The 27,059-nt window shown below is 40.7% G+C and overlaps 1 protein-coding gene across 1 annotated transcript in view; it reads left to right on the plus strand.

Annotated features, from left to right (window-relative positions):
- bsn (bassoon presynaptic cytomatrix protein) overlaps nucleotides 1-27,059 on the plus strand; it is a 322,179-nt gene that overhangs the window by 278,275 nt on the left and 16,845 nt on the right. The window contains exon 13 of the mRNA XM_033036746.1: nucleotides 2,602-2,742. The gene's annotated coding sequence lies outside the window, so the exon portion shown is untranslated. The remainder of the gene's footprint in view (nucleotides 1-2,601; nucleotides 2,743-27,059) is intronic.

Raw genomic sequence — 27,059 nt, forward strand, 5'->3', positions numbered from 1 at the left:
CCATTCTTCTAAACTCCGTAGGAATTAGATCTAGTTGAAGGAATCAAACACAATGGGAAGAAATGCGAGAGCAGATACTGCATTTGATAGATATGTTCTGCTCCCACAGATTCTTATAACAATATGATGGAGTGACAATGTGGAAATATCCAACATTAGAGCGGGTAGTGGTGAGAGGGGCAAAGTTTAATGGGGATGTCCGGGTGGGGGCCTGAAATGCATTGTCAGGGATGGCGGTGGAGGCAGATACGATAGTGGTGTTTAAGATGGGTAAATGGAAGTGCAAGGAATAGGGGGATATGAATCATATACAGGCAGATGGGAACAGTTTAACTTGGCAGCATGTTCGGCGCACAAAATTGTGGGCAGAAGGTCCCTTTCCTGTGCTGTACCATTCTTATCATTTTAGATTCAACCCAATACAGTTCTGCTCAGTGAATCATACCTTACCAGCGACCTCCAAGATCTAACCTCCTATCCAACCAACAGGACAGACCTGCTATTGATGATTACAGACTAAAATATAGTCAATCAGAAATTGCCCTGGGATTACCATTGATCCAGAACTTTCTTTCAGCCTCAAAGGACGAGTAAGAGAGGAAGGAAAAGAGATTTGGAATTAATGTCAGAATCTCATAAGGGGAAAACATTGTCATAGTTAGAAGTAGAACCTGAATCAATAAACTGTTAACAATATTTTCGATTGGCTGCAATAGGTCAGTGAAATACACTTTTTTTTTAAATAAAGGTTTTGTATTGTATTATGAGCAATTTTGGGCACCATATCTGAGGAAGGATGTGCTAGTTCTGGAGAGGGCTCAGAAGAGGTTTACAAGAATGAGCCCAGGAATGAATGGGTTAACATATGATGAGCGTTTGATGGCACTAATAATAATAATAATTAATTTTATTTGTGGGCGCCTTTCAAAAGTCTCAAGGACACCTTACAGAGATTAACAAGAATAATAAAACATATAATTGGAATAAAATAAATAATAAAGACATCACCAATACACAAATTAAAAACAGAATTCGATCCAAAGACAAAAAATCAAAAACACAATGTGAAGAGAGAGCAGCGGCAGCCAAACCGCGCCAGCGTACACTCTCCCTTCCGACAGCCATCTTGGACACAGACTAACGTGTTTACTTACACACAAAAAAACAAAAAAAAAAAAATCATCCCCCCACAATGGTTACCACTGTGGGGGAAGGCACAATGTCCAGTCCCCATCCCCAGTTCACCCAAAGTCAGGCCTATTGAGGCCACCGCTATTGCCTCTACGGAGGCCCGATGTTCCTGGCCGTTCTGGCCGGTGCTGTTCCCCGGCGTCGGGAGAGTCCTCTCATCGGCTGGGCCACCTGGAACGGCCGCTTCCTAACTGGGTACCGCGGCTTCCGAAGCCGACAAGGCCGCGCCGGTTTGGAGCTCCCAGGCTCCCGATGTTAAAGTCGGCGCCGCCCGCTCCGCTCCGCAGACCCGCAGCCCGGAGGTGTTGATCTCGGCGGTCACAGCTCACCGGAGCTCCAGCGCGGCGACCCAGGCAAGGCATCGCCCGCTCCGCTCCGCGATAGCGCTCCAGCGCTGTGCCGCCACCGAAGCCGAGGTGCTGGGCGGTCCCCGCCAGGACACGGCGCTCCACGCCCGCTGGTAGGCCACGAGGACGGGTTGACGGGGCAGCCCGGAGAAAAAGCTGCCTCACCGACCAGGTAGGGACCTAGAAGTATAATTACCCCCTTCCCCCCCACATTAAAAAGTCCATTCTCCAACAGACAAAGGACAGGACTTACTAAAACTTCAAAAAAAAAGTGAATTAAAGGGACGGCTGCTGGTTAGCAGCCGTTCCCCAAGATGGCCCCTCCTGGCACTGGGCCTGGACTCGCTGGAATAGAAGGATGAGGGGCACCCTCATTGAAGCTTACCGAATAGTGAAAGGCTTGGATAGAGTGGATGTGGAGAGGATGTTTCCACTAGTGGGAGAATCTAGGACTAGAGGTCATAGCCTCAGAATTAAAAGACGTTCCTTTAGGAAGGAGATGAGGGAGGAATTTCTTTAGTCAGAGGGTGGTGAATCAGTGAAATTCTTTGCCACAGAAGGCTGTGGAGGCCGTCAAGGGATATTTTTAAGGCAGAGATTGATAGATTCTTTATTAGGGGTCTGAGATACCGTGTCAGAGGTATGGGGGTTATTGAGTTATATAATTATGGGAATGGCATTATTGGGTGTCAAACTGGAAGAAAAACAGTGAAGATTATCACATGAAGTGTTGGGAAAATGTTCTTTGGCCTAGAAGCCTGAGGCAGGAATCAGAATGTAAACTAAAGATGAAGAGCCAAGCAGCAAGTCATGGGCTCCAACAGTGTTGGGTGGAGAGGCTGGAAACTTAGAATTATTTTTTGCAGCAGAAAGTTTCAAATAACATTTCCCAGTTCATTTTGCAGACATTTGTCGACAGCCTTGTTTGTGATAAGCAACCTCACCCGGATACTGTGCACCTGTTCTACCTTCTCGCATTAGAGTTTGATCTTTGATTCATTTTGATGTTGTGCTGCAGTTTAGTGAACTAAATTCAAAAAGTTGGATGTGTTTATCTCAACAGGACTGCAGAACATCTTCAGTATTGAAGGCCAGACAGCAACAGGAAGCCACGATTCCGTGCGAGGGCAGAGAATGAATTACCTCACTGTCTTAACACGGCACTGCAGGAAAAATTACCCCAGCATCTGACAGCTTTGCCAAGGTAGGCTCACCATAATAGTTTTTCTTTGTAAATATAGAATGTTCATGGAAGGTTGTGGAGGACAAGATTGCTCAGCAAAGTCTTAGACACGTAAAATAATTATTGTACTGTAATGTAATTAAGAAGGAAAAATATATATTTTTGGATTTGCATCCATTGAGGATGTGTTTCAAAATTGCCTGGCATTCAAAATAAACATGATAAGAATTGCTTTACTTTGAGTGATGCTGTGCTCTCCTACAAGAAGTAAAAGCTTAATAATTCTTCCCGCTGCTTAATCCAAGTAAACGTTTCTTTTGTGAGAGTTGTCTGTTATTTACTTGGTTTGGTGGATTCATGGAACATAATTAGGAGAGAAACAGATAAAACAAATGCAGAAACATGCCATGGCATTTGGCATGGCACCTGACCCAAGGGACAGTCTGAGGTTGCTAATGTTTTGTTTGAAATGAAGATCCAAATGGATAAGAAAAAATAATTATCTATTTTGTTAATGCAATAATTTTTTCCATTATGCTGTTTTGGACTCCTATGGGTACTTATGCTTATGTAACTTTGAGATGTTGTAGTGGAAGTTTCCAACAATTATATTGGCTGGTTGTGTCTGAGTGCTTTTCTGTTAAATAATCTAACCAGGCAATAGTAATTAGGGATGCTTATCTATTTTTGGTATCTAGCAATCTCTATGACTAATTGCAAGCAAGCTATGAATGTGGCAGTTCTGTACTGCATCAATAGTGTTCTAGATCAATAACGATAAAGGCAACCTCGATACGGTAATGAATTTATTGATTTTGAATGTATTCAACATTTCTTCATTGGTTCTTAATTATCAAGTGCCATTGGAGATGACTGTTCTGACTTTCTGAAAAATTTTGTGCATTGTTGGCCCATTGTAAAATCTGATATTTCATCAATGGTATTTATATACTGTTTGCAATAATTAAGTCAAATAGTGTCAACAGATTTATCTTAGGATTTAAAAGCATACCAACCAAAGAGCATTATAAACAGTTGAGCGATTAACCCTGGAAAGGGTGGAGACTTCTCTCTGAGTTGGACCCAGGAAACTGAAGCAGGCTCACTTGGACTTAATATTTTCTTGAGGTTATTAACGACAGATAAATGGATGGGAAGGGTTTAGAGGGCTATGGGCCACATGCAGGCAAATAGGACTATCCCAAGACGCCAACTTGGACGGCACGGCCAAGCTGGGCCGAAGGACCTGTTTCCGTGTTGTACAGGACCATGACTAAGGCCTATCCAGTGGGATTGACATGTTTTGTATTTTTCCTTTCTAAAGATGCAGTGTATTTTGGTGACGTCCGCCCACACAGTCAGTACACCTCTCCTACACTTGTCTCCCGTACTAAGTCACCCCAACCCAACCACTCCCCCCCCCCCCCTGCTCCCCCCACCTTTCCCTCACAACTCCAGTCCCGTCCCGACCCCCTGGGAAACTGAAGGGAGCAACAATCAACTGCCATGGATACAAATAATGTCATACACAAGAAAGGGCAGATGCTGGTTGACAAAAAGTGAACACACAGTGCTGGAGTAACACAAAGACGCAGCAGAATTTTGGAAACGACATCCCGTCACCCATTCCTTCTCTCCAGAGATGCTGCCTGTCCCGCTGAGTTCCCACGGTAGACTCACGAGTCACTACGGTAAACTCACGGGGCATCTATGGGGCATGTACGTTCTTACAACGAGTTTAAAAGTTTAAAACTTTTACTTCAAGAGTAAATTTGACTTGTGGAAATCTTTCATCATGTTGAAAGATTTTCACGAGTTAACATGCTTCCCGAGTACCTGCCGTTAGCGTTACGAGTACCGACGTTCCCGCTACGTTAATTCTACGTGATTACCACGAGTCTGATTTGTTTTAAACTCGGGATCACTCGTGGGTGGACTCGCACCGTGAGACAGGGGTTTTACAGGTTCAGGAATTTTTTTTTTTTTTTTAATGAATTTGGTAATTTGCATCTGATATAATTCAACTGCTCAGGGCAGGTTGAGTGGAAAGGAAAAAATAATTGGAGGAGGAAACATTAGAGAATACTACAAGAACATAAAGCTCCTGATGTTCAATAACTTTGTTAGAATTGTGGCTTCCAATTATTAGAATTACATGCAAGTCTGATTGCTCCGTTGGATCTTTGGCTAATGGGTATGCAATAGTTTGAATTATCACAAATAATTCATTACCCTCATAGATGATATATGGAAAATACTATTGAGCGTGATGGTCAGACAGCATGGAAACATGTCCTCTACACTTGACCATCTACAACCCATTTCACACTAATCGTACACGTCTCAAATAATTTGCCCCACATTTTCATCAACAGCATCCCCCACTCTACCCCGACAGATTCTATCACTTATATACACACTAGGGCAATTTTCAGTAGCAAATTAAACTTCCAACCCACACGTCTTTGGGATGTGGGAGGAAATTGTGTTTTCAAAGACTTCAATCAAACTGCTGCACCTTTCTGGCATCACTTTCATTTTGCACCTCTTTTGTCCTTTCACCGAAATAACCTGCCTGTTCCATCTATTATGTTATGTGATGGCTGTGCAGACTTTGACTCAATTGAGCAGATGTTTGTGTGTGCCAAGTGCGAGCTGAATGATCACATGTCACTTCTACCTCTTGGTGGAGACCAGTGAGGGCACACTGACTTAAATTCAGAGAGATAAAGCATGGAAACAGGTCCTTCAGCCTACCAAGTCCACACTGACCATCAACCACCTTTTTACACTGAACTACATTAATCACATTTATTTTTTATTCTCCCCATATTCTCATCAACTTCCCCCACTCACATATGTACATTAAGGAATCTTTAAACCATTTTCATTAGTTATCTATTCCAGAAGAGCAACTCTCATTAAAGTATTTTAAGACCCTACATTGTTAACAACTTTGGACATGAATCACACAAAATGGTGTCGGAAATGTGGCGACTCTTATGTACAGCCTCAGTGTAATCCACTATTCTTACATTTTTGTACTAAAATATGATAGTGCCTATGTATAGTGAGATTTTTACTGAACTGTGCAAAAATAATTTCACTGTACCTGTGACAATAAAGTAACATTGACAGTTTAATGACCATTTTACAGTAAAACAGTACACAATAAATGAGATCTGTACAACTATAATATTATGAAAGATAAAGTACCCTCTGGAGAGACAAGAGATTGTGGGTGCTGGTACCTTGAGCAAAAAAAGAATCCCACCCAAAACATCAGCTGCCTATTCCCTTTCCAAGATGCTGCCTGGCTTGCTGAATTCTTCCAACTCTTTGTTTTTTTTGATAAAGTACGCTCTGCCAGCTATGGATCACGGTTAATCCAAAACCATTCCTCAAGGATCCAAATTAAATCTAATGGATTGGTACTGAACTACCTACATTCTTCATTAAGGCCACATAATGGATTTTGTAAGAAATATGAAAATAGCACACACTCAATGTTGCAGTCTGTGCTGAGAGTTTGGGGCACAGAAATGTTCTAAGATGACGTCTCAACTCTGCATTTTTTAAATGTGCTACGCCTGACCAGCAAGTACATGATGTGGCATTGCAAAGCATTGTGTTCCATTTTACTTCCATAACAGTCATCTTCCATTTATCACATAACTCATGGAAATGGAGGAACTCTAAGTTGCTGCTTTATGATTTGTTGCACAGAGCCTCCACCACATGAATACCGAGTAGATGATTGACACTCTGCATAGGTCAAGAAGGAATTCTCGAGGAAGAACATCATAAGTCACTCTGACATAGTTTCCAACAAGAGCCTCATCAGTAATAGCCTAAAGGAAAGTTCAACCCTCAGTGGAAATTGCACAGGAGATTGTGGAATAAAAGAAACTAACTAAATCAAAACTTGCTTAGAAAATAAATAATGAAAGGTGCTTGAAGCAGCTGTCACAACCTTTATTGACGTCAGCGAGGTAAAAGCTAGATTTTGGTATTAAATTAATAGACCATTATTAGCTGTTCATGAAAACCTAGATACATCGTTGTTCAGTGACTAATTTAAGAGAAAGATAGAGCTGTATCCCTACCTTCAGCTGAAGTAGTTATTCAGCTGCCACACTTACACTGTTCCTTTATTACCAGAATTTTTTCAATTTCTTCTGGCCACTTCAAGTGAACCTGCTAAAACCATGTGGAGGTGTAGTGGCTGGCATTCTTTTACTTGAGGTTTGTTTGGCAAAGAATTGTACGGCACCCTGCCAATTACTGTTGGAATGATGTGCCTGATCCTTCAAAATAGCACTGTCCGGCTTTCACCTTTATTAAAAGGTGGTTTTCTGTTAGGCAACAGCATTATAGGTTTATTTCAGGAGTTTAATCTCTTACTTTATGTCTCTATTAATTACAAATGAAAGCCATGAATATTGATTCCTTTCCTCATATAAAGTGTATAAAGTATTAATTTGAAGCACTTGATCATTACATGAAAAGAGAAAAGTTAATTCAAAACTGTTAGAGTTTCCAGAACATTTTTGACATTTCAGTACCAACATAACTGGTAATTATGGTAACCCAGAAATAAGCACAAATATGCCATCATCCTTTAAAATCTAACTGGATATTGTTGAAGAAATGAATGTATATAGTTTCAGAGAATGTTGAATGTTGCTTTGATAAAGTAGATTGCTAAGGTCCTATAGAGAATCACTTAGATTGGACAAATGGAGAAAAATCATGAACCAAACCTATTCTTTCCCCCACCCCGCCCCAAAGTGCTGCTCGGCCCACTGAGTTCCTCCAGCAGGTTGATTGTCCCTCATGTGCCGAATAGTCTGTTGTAAAATTGTGTGATTCTTTGTGTATTAAAACATTTCTATATTATAATCAAATTACAATAATACAGAAATCAGAAGCAGATATAGCCCACTAGGCTCCTCCTGCCTGGCCCACCAATCAGTATGATCATTGTTGATCTCACACTGGCCTTAAATCCTCTCTTGTGCCAGTTCCCCATTACCCTAATTTCCTCAATCTTTCAAATATTTATCTATCTCCACTTTAAATAATCTAATAATCTACCTGCACTACCATAGGCTGCAGAATTTTTCAAATATTCACTTCCCTCTCCCGAAAGAAATTTCTATGCAATTTAAGTTCTATTTTGTGGTAACATCCCTTTATCTACTCTGCCGCTCCCTTTGGGATCTGGTATATTTGAATAAAGTTACCCCTAATTCTTCTAAACTCCAAGAAATACAGACACAAACTGTCTAGCCTGTCTTGATAGGACAGCCCAATCATCCTAGGAATGTATAGTATGGCTTCAGTAACGCCATGTACAATTGCAACAATCCCTCTTGAATCTTAAACTCTAATCTCTTTGTAATGAAGGGCATAATGCTGACAGGCAACTGCAGATGCTGGCAACTTCCATCGAACACACAGTGCTGGAGTAACTCGGTGGGTCAGGCAGCATCTCGACGACATGGATAAACAAGGCTTCTTCAGATTGATTGTAGTTGGGGATAGAACGCTTGAAGAGAGGGGTTGGTGAGATAAAGCCTGGCAAAGAATAGGTAGATACACATGAGGGCAAGCAGGTGGACACAGGCTTGAGATGAAAAGGAGATTAAAAGGACTAAAAGAGACAGGGAGACAAAGGAGTAAAGGGCCTGTCCCACTTGGGCGTCATTTGCACGTCACGCAGGTCAATGACTTTATCAGATTGGTATCTCCAGCATTTAATGATTTTACTTTAAGTCTGAATCACAACAATGCTGTTGCCTAACAGAAAACCACCTTTTAATAAAGGTGAAAGCCGGACAGTGCTATTTTGAAGGATCAGGCACATCATTCCAACAGTAATTGGCAGGGTGCCGTACAATTCTTTGCCAAACAAACCTCAAGTAAAAGAATGCCAGCCACTACACCTCCACATGGTTTTAGCAGGTTCATCTTGAAGTGGCCAGAAGAAATTGAAAAACGGCAAGTTGTTTCATGTTTATCAATCAGAACTGACTGAAAAACAGGAGAAAGATATCTGAAAAGAAAGGAGGAGTCCCTTCTGAAGAGCAGGATGTGAGAGTTTTGTATTGCAGCCAAATGTCCCTTATAGGCCCAATTGCAAGCTCCAATGATCGAAACTGTACTTTTCCAGTACAGCTGTACTTGGCTAACGCAAAGCAACAGTACGTAGAAAAATGTGGCACAGCTCAACAGCAGCCTGAAATAAGGCTTTACAGTGAGAATCACCCTGACTTTGACCTTGTCATAGTGGAAACACATTTATTTTTCTTCCGCCTGAGGTTTGCCTAGCAACTAATCACAAGGCTTCTATTGAAGTATACTCTGTGTTCCATACATACCTACTCAGCCAACGAAATGAACTCTTTTTAAATAAATGCCTGTTTATTTTGGTAGATTTTGTAGTAATACACAGAAAATATCTGACAGCATGCAGAGTACAGCTGGTCATAATACATAGTAAAACCCCCTTTTCACGGGGCGAGTTGACGCAAGATGTCACCAGAGTGAAGAGGTCGTGGTCCAGCACGAGTCTCGCACGATATAACGGCAGTAGATAAAGAGTTCCCACGGTACTCGGCATTTATGTTATTCGTGCGAGTTACTTGGCCGTTTCCCGAGCAGTCGCGTTAAATCTTGAATGAACATCGTGAACTACACGTGACACAAATGATGTAACTTTTTTTTTCACACACTATATATATCCTCCCTTGGTTGAATCGGCTCATTTGGAGACATGCCTTTACGAAATAATTTCGAGTACAGGATGTTGGTTTTTTTCATTGTCGCGCTGCATGCAGCTGCCCACTATGTGCATCGAAAACGTTTGCTTGAAGGCAGAAGGGAGAAATTAATTAAAAAGAGAATTAAGAGGAAGTCTCACTGGGTGAAGCCCATCTTTCAACGGAGAGCTCAATTTGGACAATATGAGCAACTGCTTAATGTGCTGTGCGAAGAGGATACAAGTGCATTCAAAAACTTTGTCAGAATTTCACCCGAGCTCTTTAATGAGTTAAAGAATAATTTGGGACCTCTGCTGAAGAAGACTGACAGCTGACCCTGTTTTGGTCCCAAGTGCGGTGACCTTTCCATAGACGGTCCTCTGATTAGTGAACCATTGCATGAGTTGGTCATCTGCATTACAGTAGAGTGGTGGAATTAAATAGAACTTCAAGCATTGGATGTATTCCGTTATATTAAAAGTTCTGAACAGTAAATAGAGCCTGCCCTCCGCATTTAATGTGCTATTTCTTGTGCTTCTTGGATACCTGAGCACAAGTTGGTAAATACAGATGGCCTTTTTAAAGGCAAGCATTACAAGTGAGAATTGCCTGCCCTCATGCATAATTCTTTTTATGGCTCTTTAAACTTCAAACACAGAGGGTGTAAAAGCTGTCTGCGACTTTTTTACTTTGCAGCTGCAGGGCAGACAGACAGACTTATAAGAGAAGTTTAAGTTTACTGCAAACACAGAACTTTTACATCAATAGCAATGTATGTTTTAAAATCTTGGATAACATTAAATGGTTCTCCTCTTGATGAACTTATATATCGTTATATAAACTCACATGAGCACTCGGGAAACTCGGCAGCCTTCGTCTCCAGCAGGTTCCTTTTCCTCTCCCTATTTCTATAATCCTCTCTGGATTTATCGTACAGAATCTCGTTAAATTGGAACCATTCTACAAGTTCCCCCTCTTGTTCCCTGGTGAAGTTATATGGCTTTACCTTCTGCCATCTTCCCTTTACATAAGCGTCTGTAGAGGCTATTCCTACAACGGCTACTGGGGAGGCAATCTGAATTGCACCTTGCTCACCCTCTCCCTGCTCCAAGGAGCCCACAGGCAGTGTTATCTGTGGCATCTCCTGTTGCCTCTCCACCTGTCTCTCTTGCTGCGTCTCCTTCTCATTCTCCTGCATGGCAAAAACATCTCTGACCCGCTTTTCCCCCTTCCTTTGAGATTTTCTGGGAGCCATCTCTGCAAGTGTTCCTGTTAAAAAGATTATCCAACAATGACAATTAGGTGGGACGTCCTCGAAGGACACATGTTCCCATGTGTCCTTTTGAGACCACCTTTTTTAATCACCTTCTGTCCCCTCTGTCCAGCTTCCGGGTTCACCGTTCGCAGGAGTTCCCACGGTACCCGCAAGAGTTATTACGGATATCGCACGGATATCGCACTGGCCACTACGTTCATATAATGTTGCAATACTCAACCACAAGTGTACAAGTCACTCTTGGAGAAATTCCAATTTTCTTGAATTTTCTCCCGAGTGACCAAGTTACACGATGACCTGCCGTTAGCGCTACGGTGGTCCACGGTGGTCCACGAATGCCGCACTGTTATCGCACGAGGTTCCCACGATGTTGAACTCTGGTTAACTCTTGCGTCAAGTCGCCCCGTGTAAAAGCCGCATTACAATGGTGTACATTTATTCCATCCAAGATCAAGGCTGAAATAACAGAATTGCACAGCAGTGCTCATCATCTGTTAAAGTCGAAGAATTAAAATATCCTTAAACCACAGATTGTGACAGATAATATGGAAAGGACAACTTAAGTGCCTGTCCCACTTACGTGTCCTTGGCACGCAAATTACGCAACCCCGGGGTATGTAGTTGTGAGCGACATCGCGCGGGGCTCCGAAATTTTTGTAGCGAACAAAATCTTCGCGTGCCAACGGCCTGTCGCGTAACTGACTGCCAAAGTGGGACAGGCCCAAGACCGTGGCGCGACGCAACGTCTCACCTCTAACAGCAGCAGGAGCCTGGGGCTCACGGTCGTTGCGGTCCGGATCCACCCCCACTTTTACTCCCAAAGCGGGGCCAAGAAAATTGAAGATGGACACAAAATGCAGGAGTAACTCAGCGGGACCGGCAGCATCTCTGGAGGGAAGCAATGGGTGACGTTTCGGGTCAAGACCCTTCTTTTCAGACTGAAGTTACTCCAGCTGTGTGTCCATCTTTAAATGACGTCACGTGCTCCAGACGGCTGTGCGTACGCATGGAATCGCTTGCGACCTTCGCGGGACCGTCGCGGCTCAACGCGACCACGAGGTCGCGTAACTTGCGTGCCAAGGACACGTAAGTGGGACAGGCCCTTTACTTTCATTTGATAGAACACTAACTATTGGCTATAGAATTAATGGAAGAATGGGTGACGTTTTGGGTCCAGCATTTTGTGTCTTTAAATTTTTGTGATTTAAACCAGCATCTGCAGTTCTTTCCTACACATATAGAAATAGTGGACCAGATTTAGCTGAACCAGAGCATTTCATGACATCCAGTGTTCGGCTTATTCTGTACATTTGGTTTTAATTATTTTCCACAGAAAACTGCTGAAAATGCAAACTGATGACTGCACAGAGAAGGGAACAAGACTTCTGACATGGGTGAACAGTGGAACAGATGGTGTATCTCCATAACTAGCCAGACCAGGGGGTTGAGAAATGGGTGAATTTAGAAGGAGCGTGAATCAGAATTCAACACCAATTGAAATCTTAGAAAATGTGAGAAAAAATGTACACTTAAAATTAAAAAAAGGGTAATTTTGACAATCGCCTAAAACAATCTCATCCTTTCAGTTTAGTTCAGAGATGCAGCGTGGAAACAGGCCCTTCGGCTTATAGTGTCCACATTGACCAGAAATCACCCATACACTAGTTCATTCCTACACACGTCAATTAACCTGCAAACCTCACAGAAGCCAATTAGCCTGCAAACTTGCACATCTTTGGGATGTGGGAGGAAACCGGAGAAAACCCATGCGGTCTCAGGAAGAACGTTCAAACTCCACACAGACAGCACCCGACATGAAAAATCACCTATCTGTGTTCTCCAGAGATGCTGCCTGACCTGCTGAGTTACTGCAACGCTTTGCGTATCTACACTTGTTTACTTTGTATTAAGAGATGTTGACTGGATAAATATTGGGAAAAGAAAGTAGCTGAAAAGCATAGCAACAGTAAATCAGCTCACACAAGGCAGGTCAAGTTCATCAAATTCACTGAACCAGTTTGAAATTCTGAACAAGCGATAATTAATGTGTTGTGCATTTGTACTTTGTGCAGCTATACAGTATTTGAAAAGGTGCCTCAGATGATTGACAGAACAGTTAAGAGTAAATATACAATTATAATTTGGATTGTACTGTTGATACATACTACACAAGATGACCACTACCATTGGAACTGTACCTCAGCCCAGGTTAGGTGTTTTAGGAGAAAACACAGGATGGAATAGCAACTGTGTTAAGAAGAGAGAATCCCAACACACCCTCCCCATTTCTGGTGTTCTTTGGTGAGTAATGTTGTTCCCTTTGTGAAGCAGCTGTTCACATTTCAACACTTCCTGACTAATGCTCAACCCAAGACCAGTGAATCATTAAAGATGGTTAAAAGCCTATCATCTGCGTTGCAAAACAAGAAGTTGTCAGTAAGATGATAAAGTACATGCATAGTGTGCGTATGTATGGAAGTGATGTATCTGTCACATTGAAGTCTAGTTTCATCCCTACGTATACCATGCAACAGACTGGGTGAGGGCAATTTGACTATAAATAAAATGCATTTCCCATGTTGACATAAGTGAGTTCAACACAGATCAAGGAAACTTGTGTGAAAAAATGTCGAAACATGTAGACCAATTAAAAGTTTAAAAAGATGTAAAATTTAGTATATGCTTGTAAAAATGGCAATTGAAGTGCCTTAGCACGTTGATGTTTTGAACAGAAACAAGTGGCTAGACATTAAAATACATATGTTGGAGCAGAACCTAAAAGGAAAATTATCAAGTTATGTCAAAGATGTTATCAAAGAGAAGTGCTGAGAAAAAAGGGACAGTTTTAAATTGTGTTTGTAAACCAAAGTTATTTGGGATCATGATTCACAAAGTTAGTTGAAAGTTACATGTTGATGTAGAGCATCTTATCCTCTTTTTGGGAAGATGAAGTGGTCAGAAAGAATTTGAAAAGAAGGTGCAGGATGCATCGCTAATAAGTAATGGAGATGTTATTGCAGATAGATTACCTATCTTACAATGTAAAACTAAAGGAACCAAATACAAAATTAACAAACAGCACACAGACATCTTGTGAGCTGAGCTGCACATCTAATGATGGCGAGTAGTGGCGCCATCGAGTGTGGCAGCCTCGCCAGCAGCTGTCCGTCCTTTCACCCTTTTTGTTATTTTTAGTCTGTCAAAAAGTATGTTTTTGGAGGTCTTTTAGTGTTTTTTTATGTGGGGGATGGGGGTGAAAGAGGGGAAACCGTGTCCCAGTCACTCTCTGGTCGAGGATGCGTCTTTTCTCCAAGCTGCATCTTCACCCCCCCCACCCCCACCCCCTCGCGGCCTACCATCTGGATTGGCGCGGCCTTTCCTGCCGGAGACCGGCCAAAGCTTCACCAGTGGCGCAGCACTAAATTACCACCGCGGAGCGGGCAATGCCTTACCGGGGATCGCCGTGTTAGAGCTCCGGAGTGTTGGGCCTGCTGACTTTAACACCGTGGAGCTGTGGTCTGCGGAGCTTCCAGCCGCGGGCGGCGCTGACTTTAACATGTGAGTCCTGGGATCCTTTGCCGGGGATCGCCAGTGTTGGAGCTCCGCCCAGCTCGGCCTGTGGGCCCAGTGGACGACATCGTCGGGAGCTCGCAGGTCGGTGACCTGTTTTTCCGGAGCTCCCGCAAAAACAGCTTCGTCTGCTGGACTGGAGGGCAGCAGCTTCGGCAGCTTCGACCGCTTCGGGCTGCGGAGTTTGAACCGGCCCGTTCGCGGAGCTCGGATTCAGCCGCAGGACTGACTTACTTACCATCACCCGGTGGGGTCACAACATCGGAAGCCTGGATCGCCTCAGCGCAGAGGGAAAACAAGGAGGGAAGAGACAAGGGCTTTACGACTTTTGTCTTCCATCACAGTGAGGAGGTGCCTGGTGGACTCACTGTGGTGGATGTTAAATTCGTGTTTATTGTGTGTTTTTGTTATTTTATTCTATGTGTGACTGCAAGGCACGAACATTTCGTTCAGACCAAAAGGTCTGAATGACAATTAAGGATACTTATACTTATACTTACTTATATAAATAAGGGCCAAAGAGTAGATTCCACAATATATATGACTGGGAAAATTCTACAAGAATCAATACATTTAATGTGATTTTGTGGTGGTAATAATGCAGAAGTATCAGTATTCCTATCATTGCTTAGTGAAACTCCTTGCATGCATCACTCAGTGTAGTGACCAAAGGCACTGTCAGTGTTTCAGAGCCTGGTTTGTTTTTTTTTTGCAGTATCTCCTCATTCAAAGGAAATGAATTTGAGCAAAAGAGAATTTAAGCTATTTGTGAACTGGGTCCCACTGTGAAACATCCTGAAATCCTTATGCAATTATGTCAATGACCAGTTGCTAGCTACCTATTGGTGCTGCTGAGCAAATTATCTAGCTCTAATAAACTAATTTATATTAATTCCTTATAATTTATTTACCTTAATCTCAAAATAGTAAAATAACTATTTAATAAAATTTACAGTATTATCATATGTCAGTCTTTATTTAATACCTATATGTTTTTAAAAAATCATTGGTTTACTGTCACTTCGGGTAGGCTGATTTATTTCATGTAATTGATTATATAGCAGCCAGCTTGATGACATCAAAGCTACTGGTTGTCTGTGCTCCCTATCCGAACCATTCATCAGAAAAGTTCTGATCAAAGAAATTGCTAGATCTTTGTGGGCGTTTTCATGGAGGTCAATGATGTCACAGTTGCTATGCCAGTGACTACAAATTCTGAGCCACTGATTCAGTAAGAATAAGTACTCTCTTCGAGGAAATGACACCTTAGTTAAGCACTGCAGAGTAATATGACAAAGAATTAAATTCAACCATCTTGATAAGGTTCCGTGAAAGGCTGCTATAATTTTAAGGAGTGCAAATTGATATTAAAAGTAAGATGTACCAATGAAAAATTAGTTCTTCATTGAACAAAGTTAAACATAGCATGAACATTTCAGGTCAGTTTTGTACTCTGCTGACTTTTCATATTCATGGGATGTGTACAATACTGGTAATCCAGCATTTATTCTCCATCCCTAATTGACCCCTGGATTAAGTGAATCACAAGACCTTTTCAGAGGGCAATTAATATTCGACCACTCTGTGCAAAGATGTATTTTGTTACATTTGGGCACAACAACCACCACTGCTTTTTATTCTCGAAGTATTTAATTGAAATGAAGTTTTCAAATTGCCCTGGTAAAAATGAACCTTGTGTCTACTATTACCTGCACTGCCTCATTTATGATTTAAAAACCAAATCACAAGGTGTCATAGTTTTGGAGACGATTCCAAGAATCATACTCTTAACTGCCAGCTTTAGCAATGTAATAAGACCCAGCCAACCTTTCCACTAATAACATTAAATACTTCAATGAAATCCACAGTAATATATTAAACAAGACTGAAAAGATAAAGCTGGAATTTGTTGTTTTTTTTAGATGAGTCATAGCACCGTTTACCTTCTCTTAGAGATCATTCACTCAATTTAAACATCCAACCTTTTGACGTGGATGTTATCTATGGAGCCTGGTTTTCTGCAGGAAGATTTGACTTTCATTTAAATAAATTTTGTCTGAAAGGTTGAACAAGACAAGCTTTTGTATTTCCTATTTTTTTTATTTTAAGGAATCAGTGAACAAAACATTATTCTTTCTCAAGGATATAGACAAAATGCTGGAGAAACTCAGCGGGTCAGGCAGCATCTCTGGAGAATGTGGACAGGTAACGTATTGGGTGGGGACCCTTCTTCAGACAGATTGTGGGGGGGGCAGGGAGGGGGAAGAGAAGAGAACTGGAAGCAAGAAAGGGCCAGGACTAATCGGGGCGGTAACAGATGACCTCAAGCAGGGTGGTTCCCTAATGGACCAATTGTTGGCCGGGGACGGTGTGACTAATTTTCAGTTCGGAATGGATTGCATAAATACTGAACATTGAAATTAGATTTATTCATGTCTACCATCGTTTTAACACATGCGCATCTCTTCTTACCAATGTTGAGCATATTTCTTCATATATATTTTGTACCTGAAGAATTCAAAAATAAATTATCTCCTCTATTTTTCATATGATACCACATTTCAGATGTAATGCTTCCCACCCACACACCCTGCCTCCTTTTTTGTTCTTTTTTAAATTCTCATTCAATTGAACTACTCATACTAAACATTTTTTCATACTTACTTTAGTGACATTTCTGCAACCCACAACCTATTGGGGTTTTTTCTGCCTTTCATCTGTTGTTATTACTTTTCGCATTCAGTTGTGTTTAGTTTGTCCTTGTAGCACATTCTTTTTATAAGTGCACATCTTAATCTGAATTAAATTCGTTTCCCCATAGGGTCTAACAGACTGGGGACAGACTCCGCCATGAATCGATGCTGGTGTACATTCAATGTCATGAAAACAAATCTCTCTCCCACAATGTTTTAAATCAGAATCTGGGGCTTATCTGGTTCATTCAAATGTTGCAATATACTATTATATTTTCTCTAAATCTGTATTTAACATTAAGGAGTTGAGTTTTTGTTTTATAACTCCATGCTCAAAGGCCAAGTGTATGGGAATGTTTGGAATTAATCACAAGTCTGAGTAGAAATAATTGCTCTCCATAGAAGGGCTGTGTACCTTTAGTGTTTTTTGGAGTCTGGAATGTGAAAAAAGAGTTTAAAATATTATATGAGTTCATGTTTAACTATCAATTTTAAACATTATACTTTAAATTTTAAAATTTCTCCCAGGTCTAGCACCTTTCCACCTCTAAACTGCTCCAGCCTAGAACTGTAAGATATTTATGCTCCATTTATGCTTCATACTCTTTCCTCCTCATGACCTATACTTTAATCAATCTTTTTGGTGATTTAACCATTCATCTCTTTACTCAACTGTATCACGTTTTTGTTTTTTAACACTCACTGCAAAGTTTACAGGAATAATATAAATAGATGTTTTTGTTCAAAGAAATATGAAACCTGCCTGCCTACTCTTTAATGTTGGTCATCAAGTCACAGTAAAGGTACATAGCTGAGCATAATCTTATCCTAATCCAAGTTTGGATGTCAGTTTTTGTGTGGGCTTAGAGAGAGGTTTTAGGACAGAAATATCCAGCTATTTTACCTCTTCCATGGCCCATAGATACTCAGGCCACTTTAAGCATCTTGAAATTGCAGATGCTGGGAATTTGATACAGAAAAGGGAAAAAAGCTGGAAACACTCAGCAGGTCAAACAGGATCAGCTAACGGAGAAATTGAGTTGTTTCAGGTGGAAGATTATTCATCAGCGTTCCTAGCGTTTATCATAGTCCACTTACTAACTTATCGAGGAAAGGCTTTGTCAGCATATAAATTTAATAGGTTAAAAATACATTGAAGATAGACATACAAAGCTGGAGTAACTCAGCGGGTCAGACAGCATCTCTATAGAAAAGGAATAGGTGACGTTTCGAGTCAAAATTGGTTTGGAATCCCTGATTAATTCAAGTTTTTTAAAGTTTTCACAAAATATATTGCTTTTTCTCATGGGAATCCATTTAATAATATCATGACCAATGAGCGTCACTAATAAAATAAGAAGTAATCTCTCATCGGTATGTAGCAAACAACCCCAGCAAACAGCAGAGTGAGAAAATATAATCATGGTAAAATGTGATCAGTAATTGCATTTCCTCACTTTGTTATGCCTCAAACAGCAGAGGCTTAACTAAGTTAGGGAAACCACATTGTTATTTTATATAAATTCCATTGCTGGTTTTAAAGAGGAGGATAACCTTTGACCCTATATATTCACACTCTTTCTTTCACTTGAATGCAGAAATAGCAATTTACTAGGTGGCAAAGTGGTGCAGCGTTAGATCCACTGCCTCACATGCCACAAACTAGGGTTCGACCTTGACTAGGGGTGCTGTCTATGCAGAGTTTGCACGTTCTCCCTGTGACCATGTGGGTTTCCTATGGAGGCTCCGGTTTCCTCCCACATTCCAAAGATGTGCAGGTTCGTAGGTTAATTGGCTTCTGCCAATTGCCTCCAGTGTGTCGGATGTGAAAGTAGGATAACAGAATTAGTAAGAACAGGTGACCGATGGTTGGAGTGGATTCAGTGAGCCCAAGGGCCTGTTTCCACACTGCATCTCCAAACTAAACTTTACCTCTGCCAATGATTCCAATTTCTTGCGTCTTCTGTACTTAATGTTAAATCAAGAGTATTCACTTGTTTTGAATAATAGTTTGATTTAGAGATACAATTATCAGTCTGCTATCTTATTTTCTTATTTAGATTATCTTGGTATAATTTTCTTGGAAGGAAGAACGTTTTATGTCCAAACTTAGTATCCTTTCTAAAAGCCACATATTCAGAAGTTAAAGAGTACTTAATCAGAGATAGACCCAAAATGCTGGAGTAACTCAGCGGGTCAGGTAGCATTTCTAGAGAAGAGGTATAGGTAACATTTCTGGCCGAATCCCTTCTTCAGACTGAGAGTCTGAGTGAGAAACTAAAGCTATGAAATTGTTCAGAACAAATCAGACCCGTCACCGAAGACTAAGGAGAGGTGGAGCCCACAATGGTCCATTGTTGGCTGTGGAAGACGTGATAACAAAGAGATATCTGGATGCGAACAGTGGAACTGGCAGGACAACTAGTGTGGGAGAGGGGTGGGGAGATGGAGATGGGTTACTTGATATTAGAGAAATCAACATTCATGATCAAGTTTGTAAAGGCAGTCAAACAGTAGCACCTTCTGGTCATATCTTGGAAAATAACAGATTCAAAACGCACTCAGAAACTTTCTATATCAACATCTAATTTGAAGAATGGATCTCTTTGACAAGGTGGGAGACCAATGAAAATATCATTCAATAGGTGAAAATAGGATTAGTAGTTTCACTGTTTTCACTTGAGGAACATTTTTACTGTTTCCTCAAATCTTAAATCCTCTACCTGTTTTGTAACAATGTGATTGTGTGATGGCTATTTCCCTCAGAGCCTGGTGTATTTGAACAAATCAACCTATGTCAAGATAAAAGCTCAAAAGCCTATCTAGAATTTAATTGAGATCTGTGGAGCCTTTATAGCCTTTTAAAATTTTACAGTTTTACAATTTTACAGTTCATGCTTCAGGTTTTCTTCAATCAAGGGAAGCTCACCCACAGGACGGTAACTGCAAATAACTTCTTGCCTGGTTGTAACTCCAACCTCTGAAGGAGCTAAAACTGGCTAAGTTATTAGCAAGCCTCTAATCAGGCTCAGCCAACTATCACTAGTTGACTACTGCTGTTGACTAAATTGCATTATGGTAGACTGTAGCAGTAAATAAATCAAACTGGAGCATGCATTTGCCTTCAGGGACAACAAAAGCAAATGTTGGTGATTTTTTTTCTGGATTACCATAGTCATATTTGGTATAATGATACAGCAACTGGAGATATTATATCATATGGAAAGGTAAGTATTATTGAAGGACAAATGCATGAAATTGTGCCTCTGAAAATGTGCTAACATCTTTTAAAATATATTTGTAGAAAATATTTGTATGGTTCATTTGTGCGATAGCTGTTATCTCAAAGAAAATGAAAAATTGTGTCTTTAGATTATGCTTGTTATGAATTTAAGGATCTCCCAAAGAACCCCAAAGCCAATATAGTAGTTTATATATGCAATTACTGTTAACATTTAGGAAATCAAGTTTAATGCCATAACATCAACATGATAGTGACAAGTCAAACTTTTTTTAACTTTTGGTGATTGAGGAATATGTATTGTTCAGATCACCAGGGATAAATCCCCTGTTCTTCAACAAAAGAGCATCATGGAATCTCATATCTTTGAGAGGAGACAGGGGCCCAGTTTAACATCTCATCTTAAAAACAACTAATTCCTTAGTGCACAAGTCAGTAATACACAGAAGTGTCTAAGTGGATTTGTGTGTTTTGGAACCAAATTTTTGTGGAGCACCAGTCTGTAACCTTGTGATTTGTGAGCGTTGCAAAGATTGTTGTTGCAAAGAAAAACAGAGTCCCTTTCAAGGATTCCTTTGCACCAAAATTATGTGTTGGCAAAATGCTACTCTCTGTATCTTTGTAAAATCGCAGCTCCAGATCAGCTATGGAGTTCCACTTCAATTCTAATCCAATCCTACTTCCTAGATTTAATAGCAGTGACTGATGAGCCATGACATTTGGCACTAACTCATCTGCAGGGATCTCCACCTAAGTAAAAGGTCAAATAAAACTAGGCTTACAGAATATATTTTGGAAACAGAATGATAGATGACCTATGTTGCAAAGCCATGCTTATTACTATAAATCAAGTCATCAAATTTGCACAATTGTATTTCTTCATGCCTATCTGATCGATGAAAGGTGAGAGAAATAGTTGATTACGTTTAGTTACACTACAATTCAAAAATTTGGTTAAAGTGAAGATATTGTGAATCATCATTCAGAATATTTTGTTGCTTGGCAAACAATTCTTTTTTGGTACCGATGAAGTAAGGCTTTAGAAATAAATAACTTGTTTTATGGTGGGGGGGGGGGGGGGGGGGAGGGGGAGATTTAATAGGAGCCTGAGGGGCAACTTTTCTATACAAAGGGAAGTAGGTATATGGAACTAGCTGCCAGAAGGGATAGTTGAGGCAAGTATTATAATGTTTAAAAAACATTTGCACAGGTACATGGATATGACAGGTTTACAGGGATATGGGCCGAGTGCAGGCAGATAGGACTAAAGTAGATGGGGCATGTTGGTCGGCGTGGGCAAATTGGGCCCAAGGGCCTGTTTCCACACTGTATGACTCTCCATCTGCTTGTTTATTTTTTAATCTAATGCACTCCTGTCATTTCACCCTGATCCCCATTCCACCCCCAGTTTGGCACACAGCCACAAAACAGTCTATTGCTTTATCATGAGTAGACATGAACTGCACTTTAAAAAAATTAAACTGAGGATTTACTTGAGACGGATAATAGAGCGACATCCCTGATTTGCAACAGTGGAGAAGAAAACGCAGCTGTTCTAATTAAATTTGACAAATGTGGTTCTAGAAATACCTACCTATGACAATTTCAACAACAGCCTATGTAAAACTGGAAGGCTGTCAAAGTGCCACTTCTCAAATTAAATATAGTCACTGAAATAAAGATGAGGTCACGCCGCAGTACTGAACTTGCCCGAGAGCTGCTTTGTGCAAAAAATAGGCTTGTGCACTGAAAAAGATATTACAGTATTCATGTTAAAAATTTGCAATGGTGAATACTAACTATCAACTCCTTCCAAAATGTTGCACTGATTTTCTATGCAGAAAGCTTCCACATGCATATAAAACAAAAACAACGTTTGATCCATTGTCATGAACTTTGAGAGGTGTGAGATTTCATTGAGACAACCAAAAAATGGGTTTGTTTCAGTGGATGTGACAGGCTAGGTCAAAGGATGTTTCCCTTGGTTGACATATATAGAATTAGGGCTCACAATCTCAATTGGAGAGTTAGGATGGCACAGTGGCACAGCTGCTGCCTCACAATGCCAGAGACCAGGCTTAGATCCTGACCTTGGGTGCTGTTTGTGTGAAGTCTGCACTTTCTCCCTGTGACTGTGTGGGTTTCCTCCAGGTGCTCCAGATTTCCTTGCATGTCCCAAAGACGTGCGGGTTCATAGGTTAATTGCCCCGAATGCGTAGCGAGTGGATGAGAAAGTGGGCTAACATAGAACTGGTAAGAATGGGTGATTGATGGTCAGCATAGACTTGGTGAGCCGATGGGCCTGTTTCCACAGTGCATCTCTAAGCAGACAGTAGTTCAGAAATGAGCCAAGATGAAACTTCTTCATCCAGAGGATGTCAAATCTTAGATTCTCAATTTAAAGATGTCCAGTCACTATGTATTTTCAAAAATGAGATCAATTATTTATTTTGTACATGCTGAAGGAAGAATGCGATGGCGCTGGTGAGGCTGCAGTTGCATGAGTTTGAGCAGTTCAGCTCTCCCTGGGGCAGAGAAGGTTAACAGGGCCCATGATTGTTGTATATAAAATTGGAAAGTATAGAGACCAGACTGCAGGAAACTTTGCTCTCGATCAGAGATAGATAAAACTAAAGGACATAGACATAGGGCAATGGGGGAAGCGATTCAGAATGATATGAGGGGAGGGCTTCTTCTCACAGAGTGTGGGAAGTACCTGGAATGCACTGTCTGAGAGAGTAGTTGATTATGGGTTGACAGCATTTAGCAAGTGACCAGATTGGACACTTCTATAGTATAGGCATAGATGGCTATGGGCTAAATGCTGGACGATGGGATTAATACAGAAGGGTGTCTACTGGTGAGCATGGATCAATTGGGCTGAATAGCCTGCTTCCATGCTATACAACTCTTCAACTACACCAAGGAAATTAGGAATATGGGGTTGCATTGAAAACCAGCACAGAGGGAAAACATTCAGCTGAGAGCTCTCCTCCCATCACAGAAGTAGGCAATGTATTAAATTATTCAGGGTATATTCCCTCCACTCTTGTATCCAGTAAATAATTTGCTGTATTGATCAGCCTTCAAAATAACAAATTTGATGTCAGTCCTATGATTTGTCTTTTGCCAGTTTATATTTCCATGTCTTTGCCTTGCAGTCATAAATTAATCCAAAATGTGTAATGAGCTTACATTTTCTTTACTACTTAGTAATTCTTATGCCTCCATGATATTTTCTCTCAATCTAAATATATAATTAAAAACCTTAACGTTCTTTTCTGACATCAAATTCCATGATATCGGAGATGAATCAATTGGTATACTGCCCAAACATCAGAGCCTTAGATTTTATTTTAATATTATTTATTATTGTCACATGTACTGAGATACAGTGAAAAGCTTGTTTTGCGTGCAATCCAGTCAAATCATATTATAGATGAGAAAAATCATACACGAGTAAAAGAATGAAATGATTGTAAGTAGATCCTCTTCTGGAATAGTATGTAAGAGTCGTCACATTCTCGTGCCATATTTCAACTTCAAGTCACAAGTCATTGAAAAGTCTGATCTTGGCCTAAGGAGATATCTACTTTCTTATTTTCTAATTTTAAGGCCAAGTGGCCTGGCTGCACTGGATCAATGAGTTTGGGGTCGGTCTGGCCGAGTGCAAAGCTGTCGGCTTCTTTCACTGCTGCTCCATGGAACTGCCGCAGACTGCACCCGGTTTGCTCTCTCACCCAGCTGCTGTAGGGCCTCCAGTAGCTGCTCCCACCAGCACCATGACCTGCAACCACTACAAACTTGTCGTCCATCCCCGCTAGTAGCCACTCCTCCACTTCGGTATGCTGAGGTCACCATGTCCCACTTCCTCAGCTGACCACGTAACTTTAGGGCACAATTTGAGGAGATGAGTATGCAGACTATGTACAACCACTGACTTTCCCCTTCATCTTCCACCACCGCCATGGAATGTTCATTATGGCTCACGAGACCAGTACTGACAAGATCGCTGCAGCTTGCCTGGAATTTAACTGCCTTTTGCTACAGGACTGTAAAGATGGTTGCAAATTTGCATGCTAAAAACAAGCACAAAAACACCTATTTTTGTTATTTAATGAGTTGAAATAAATCACAAGTGATCATATTTAAGAAAATAAAACCAGCGCTGCTTTAAAAACCACAATTCTCAGTAAATGATGACCATCATGCCCTCTGCATTGTTTTATTGGGGGAGGTCAGTAATAGAGATACGAAAAGCGTCAGTGTCTAGAAGTACATCGGTCAGAGTTTGATCAAATAGTTTAAATGTTTCACTAATCTGGAACTTTCTAGCACACCTTATTAAAGATTCTTGCGTTAGGTAACACTAGTGCACCAAATGACATGAATGAGCAACAGGCGTTTGAAACAAGTACACTGTTTGGACAGGTTTAAAGGGATATTGGCCAAATGCAGGCAGGTAGGAATAGTGTGGGCAAGTTGGGCCAAAGGGCCCGTTTCCACGCTGTGAGCCTCTGTGACTGTTTTGTCAGTCATCTATAGGTTAGCATACAGATGTTCACAGTGCTAAAACATAGAATTGATTGCTGTTTTAATGCTTTCATCAATGCATGTGTATCTCATCAACTGATGGATTCTTCAAAAGTCTCAAAGCCTTTCCTATGAATTATTTCTCTTTATTCAAATGTCCTACAAGAATAAATCTATCATGAGTTAGTGATTTTATATTGTACATATTTTCATTATATTTTGTTCCAGCAATCAGCAAACTCTATAGCCAGTGAAATTCATGCGAAATTCATCAGAGACTGCCGTGATTATTCCAGTTTCAAGAATTGTTCAGTAAAGAGGATTGCAGTAGAAAACCCCAGCTAATATAATCTGCCTAAATCTTCAGAATATATTAGAAGGCAACTACACAAATGCCTTCAAAAGGCTTATTTTTGGAATGTGGCAGGATTGAGGAATGTGCAAAATCAGGTCAAAAATGTTTTTTAAAATAATGGGTTTTATTGAACCTATTGCTCTTATAAAAAAAGTCTTATCCGACTGCAGCAAAAATTAAGAAATTCAAATGAGATACTTAGAAGGTGGTTACTCTATCAGCTGCATTTGTACATAATGTGCACAATTGTGGCACAATTTCAGAACGAGTACGATTGAAAGATAAGAAATGATGGGCACAATTGCAATTCTTTGTGATTAATTCATGGTCTCAGGAAAGAAATAGTATTCAGTGGCTTTCACACAAGAAGGAAGCTGGGAGATAGCAAGAAGATAGGAAAGTTACCAGAGAATAAATTGGTCCAGCTCCAAACAGTCACACAACAGCACTGGACGGGTTTGAAGGCTAGGTATCTTCTTGAACCAAGATCATACTAATTCTGTTCATATTGGATAATTTATATACTTCTGCATCACCAAAAAAAGTATAGTCTCTAGCCAGAACTATGAGGAAAACAGAAATATGGTATCTTGAAATCTGGTATCCAGCATCTTTATTAGTATTTTTCTTAGTTGCAGCTCAAAAACAAAGCTTTCACTTGTCCCATGAACCTCCAACTGCCTAGACTATTCTTTAGACTGTAATAATTTACATATCATAGAATGATAACAGCACAAGAGGCCATTTAGCCCATTGTGTTCACATCAGCTCACTACCGAAGCCACTCACGAATTCCTCCTCTTCATTCCAAGCCTTTCTCTGTTATCTTACAAATGTTTCTCCTAGTCATCAATCTGATCTTTGAGCAGTGTCTTAGGCAAGTTACAAACAGGTGCAGCAGTATAATGGTACTATCTAACCACCCCAAATGGGCATGGATTCAAACCCTGGACTGATAAATTGTGCAGTATAAATTGTAAACGTCAATTTGGTTTTTAATGGGTTACAATGTAGAGAGATAATGCATGATATGCATTTTTTCTAGTCCTGTAATATTGAACACAGTGTTGTAGAACTTTAATACACCTAGGAGGAGGCCACTCTACTCCTTGCATAGGCTTTCCCTGCACCTCTGAAGGAAGAGACCATGGTTTTATCTTTTAACAACGCTGCTCTCATGTACTAATCCCCGATGTCTTGATTTCCTTAATGTCCAAAACCCTATTGATGTCTAAATAATGCAGTCCTCAGGATAGAGGGTAACTTGGTTATACAATGCTTCAGGTGACTGATGGAGTTAATTTGGGACCCACATACTCCCCGCCACTAGTGTGGCAGGAGGTGCGTGACTGGGCAGGTGAGTGGGCAGTTCAAGAGGTGGTGCACTCCACCATTTATGATGGAACTCTGCATGCATTCAGTGAGTTGGCTCAAGATTCCCAATGCCACACCAAATGCTGCTGCTTCTCATTGAGTGGGCATGGACTTGGGATTCTCGTGAATAGTGAGGATGCTCCACCACCTAAACAGCAGCTTGTACCATCTGCAAGATGCACTGCAACAACTCATTGAGATTCCTTAGATAATACCTTCAAACTATGACCCCTACCAGCTATCAGGACAAGGTCAGCAAAAAGCATGTACACAACACCACCTGGACATTTGCTCTCCAAACCACATACTACCCTGACTTAAAAATATATAATTGTTCTTTCATTATTACAGAATTAAATTCCTGGAATATAAGGATGGGCAACTAAATGCTTGCTCAGCCTTAGAAAACCATATCCATCGAATGCATAATTTTAAAAAAAGGGCATTGTGAACATCCTTGAAGCTTTTCCCCAGTCCACCTGATAATCTCATGATGTGATGGAATTGAGCTTCTGCTTTGGAAGCTTGGTGC

Source organism: Amblyraja radiata, chromosome 18, assembly GCF_010909765.2.
Source record: "Amblyraja radiata isolate CabotCenter1 chromosome 18, sAmbRad1.1.pri, whole genome shotgun sequence".
NCBI lineage: Eukaryota > Metazoa > Chordata > Chondrichthyes > Rajiformes > Rajidae > Amblyraja > Amblyraja radiata.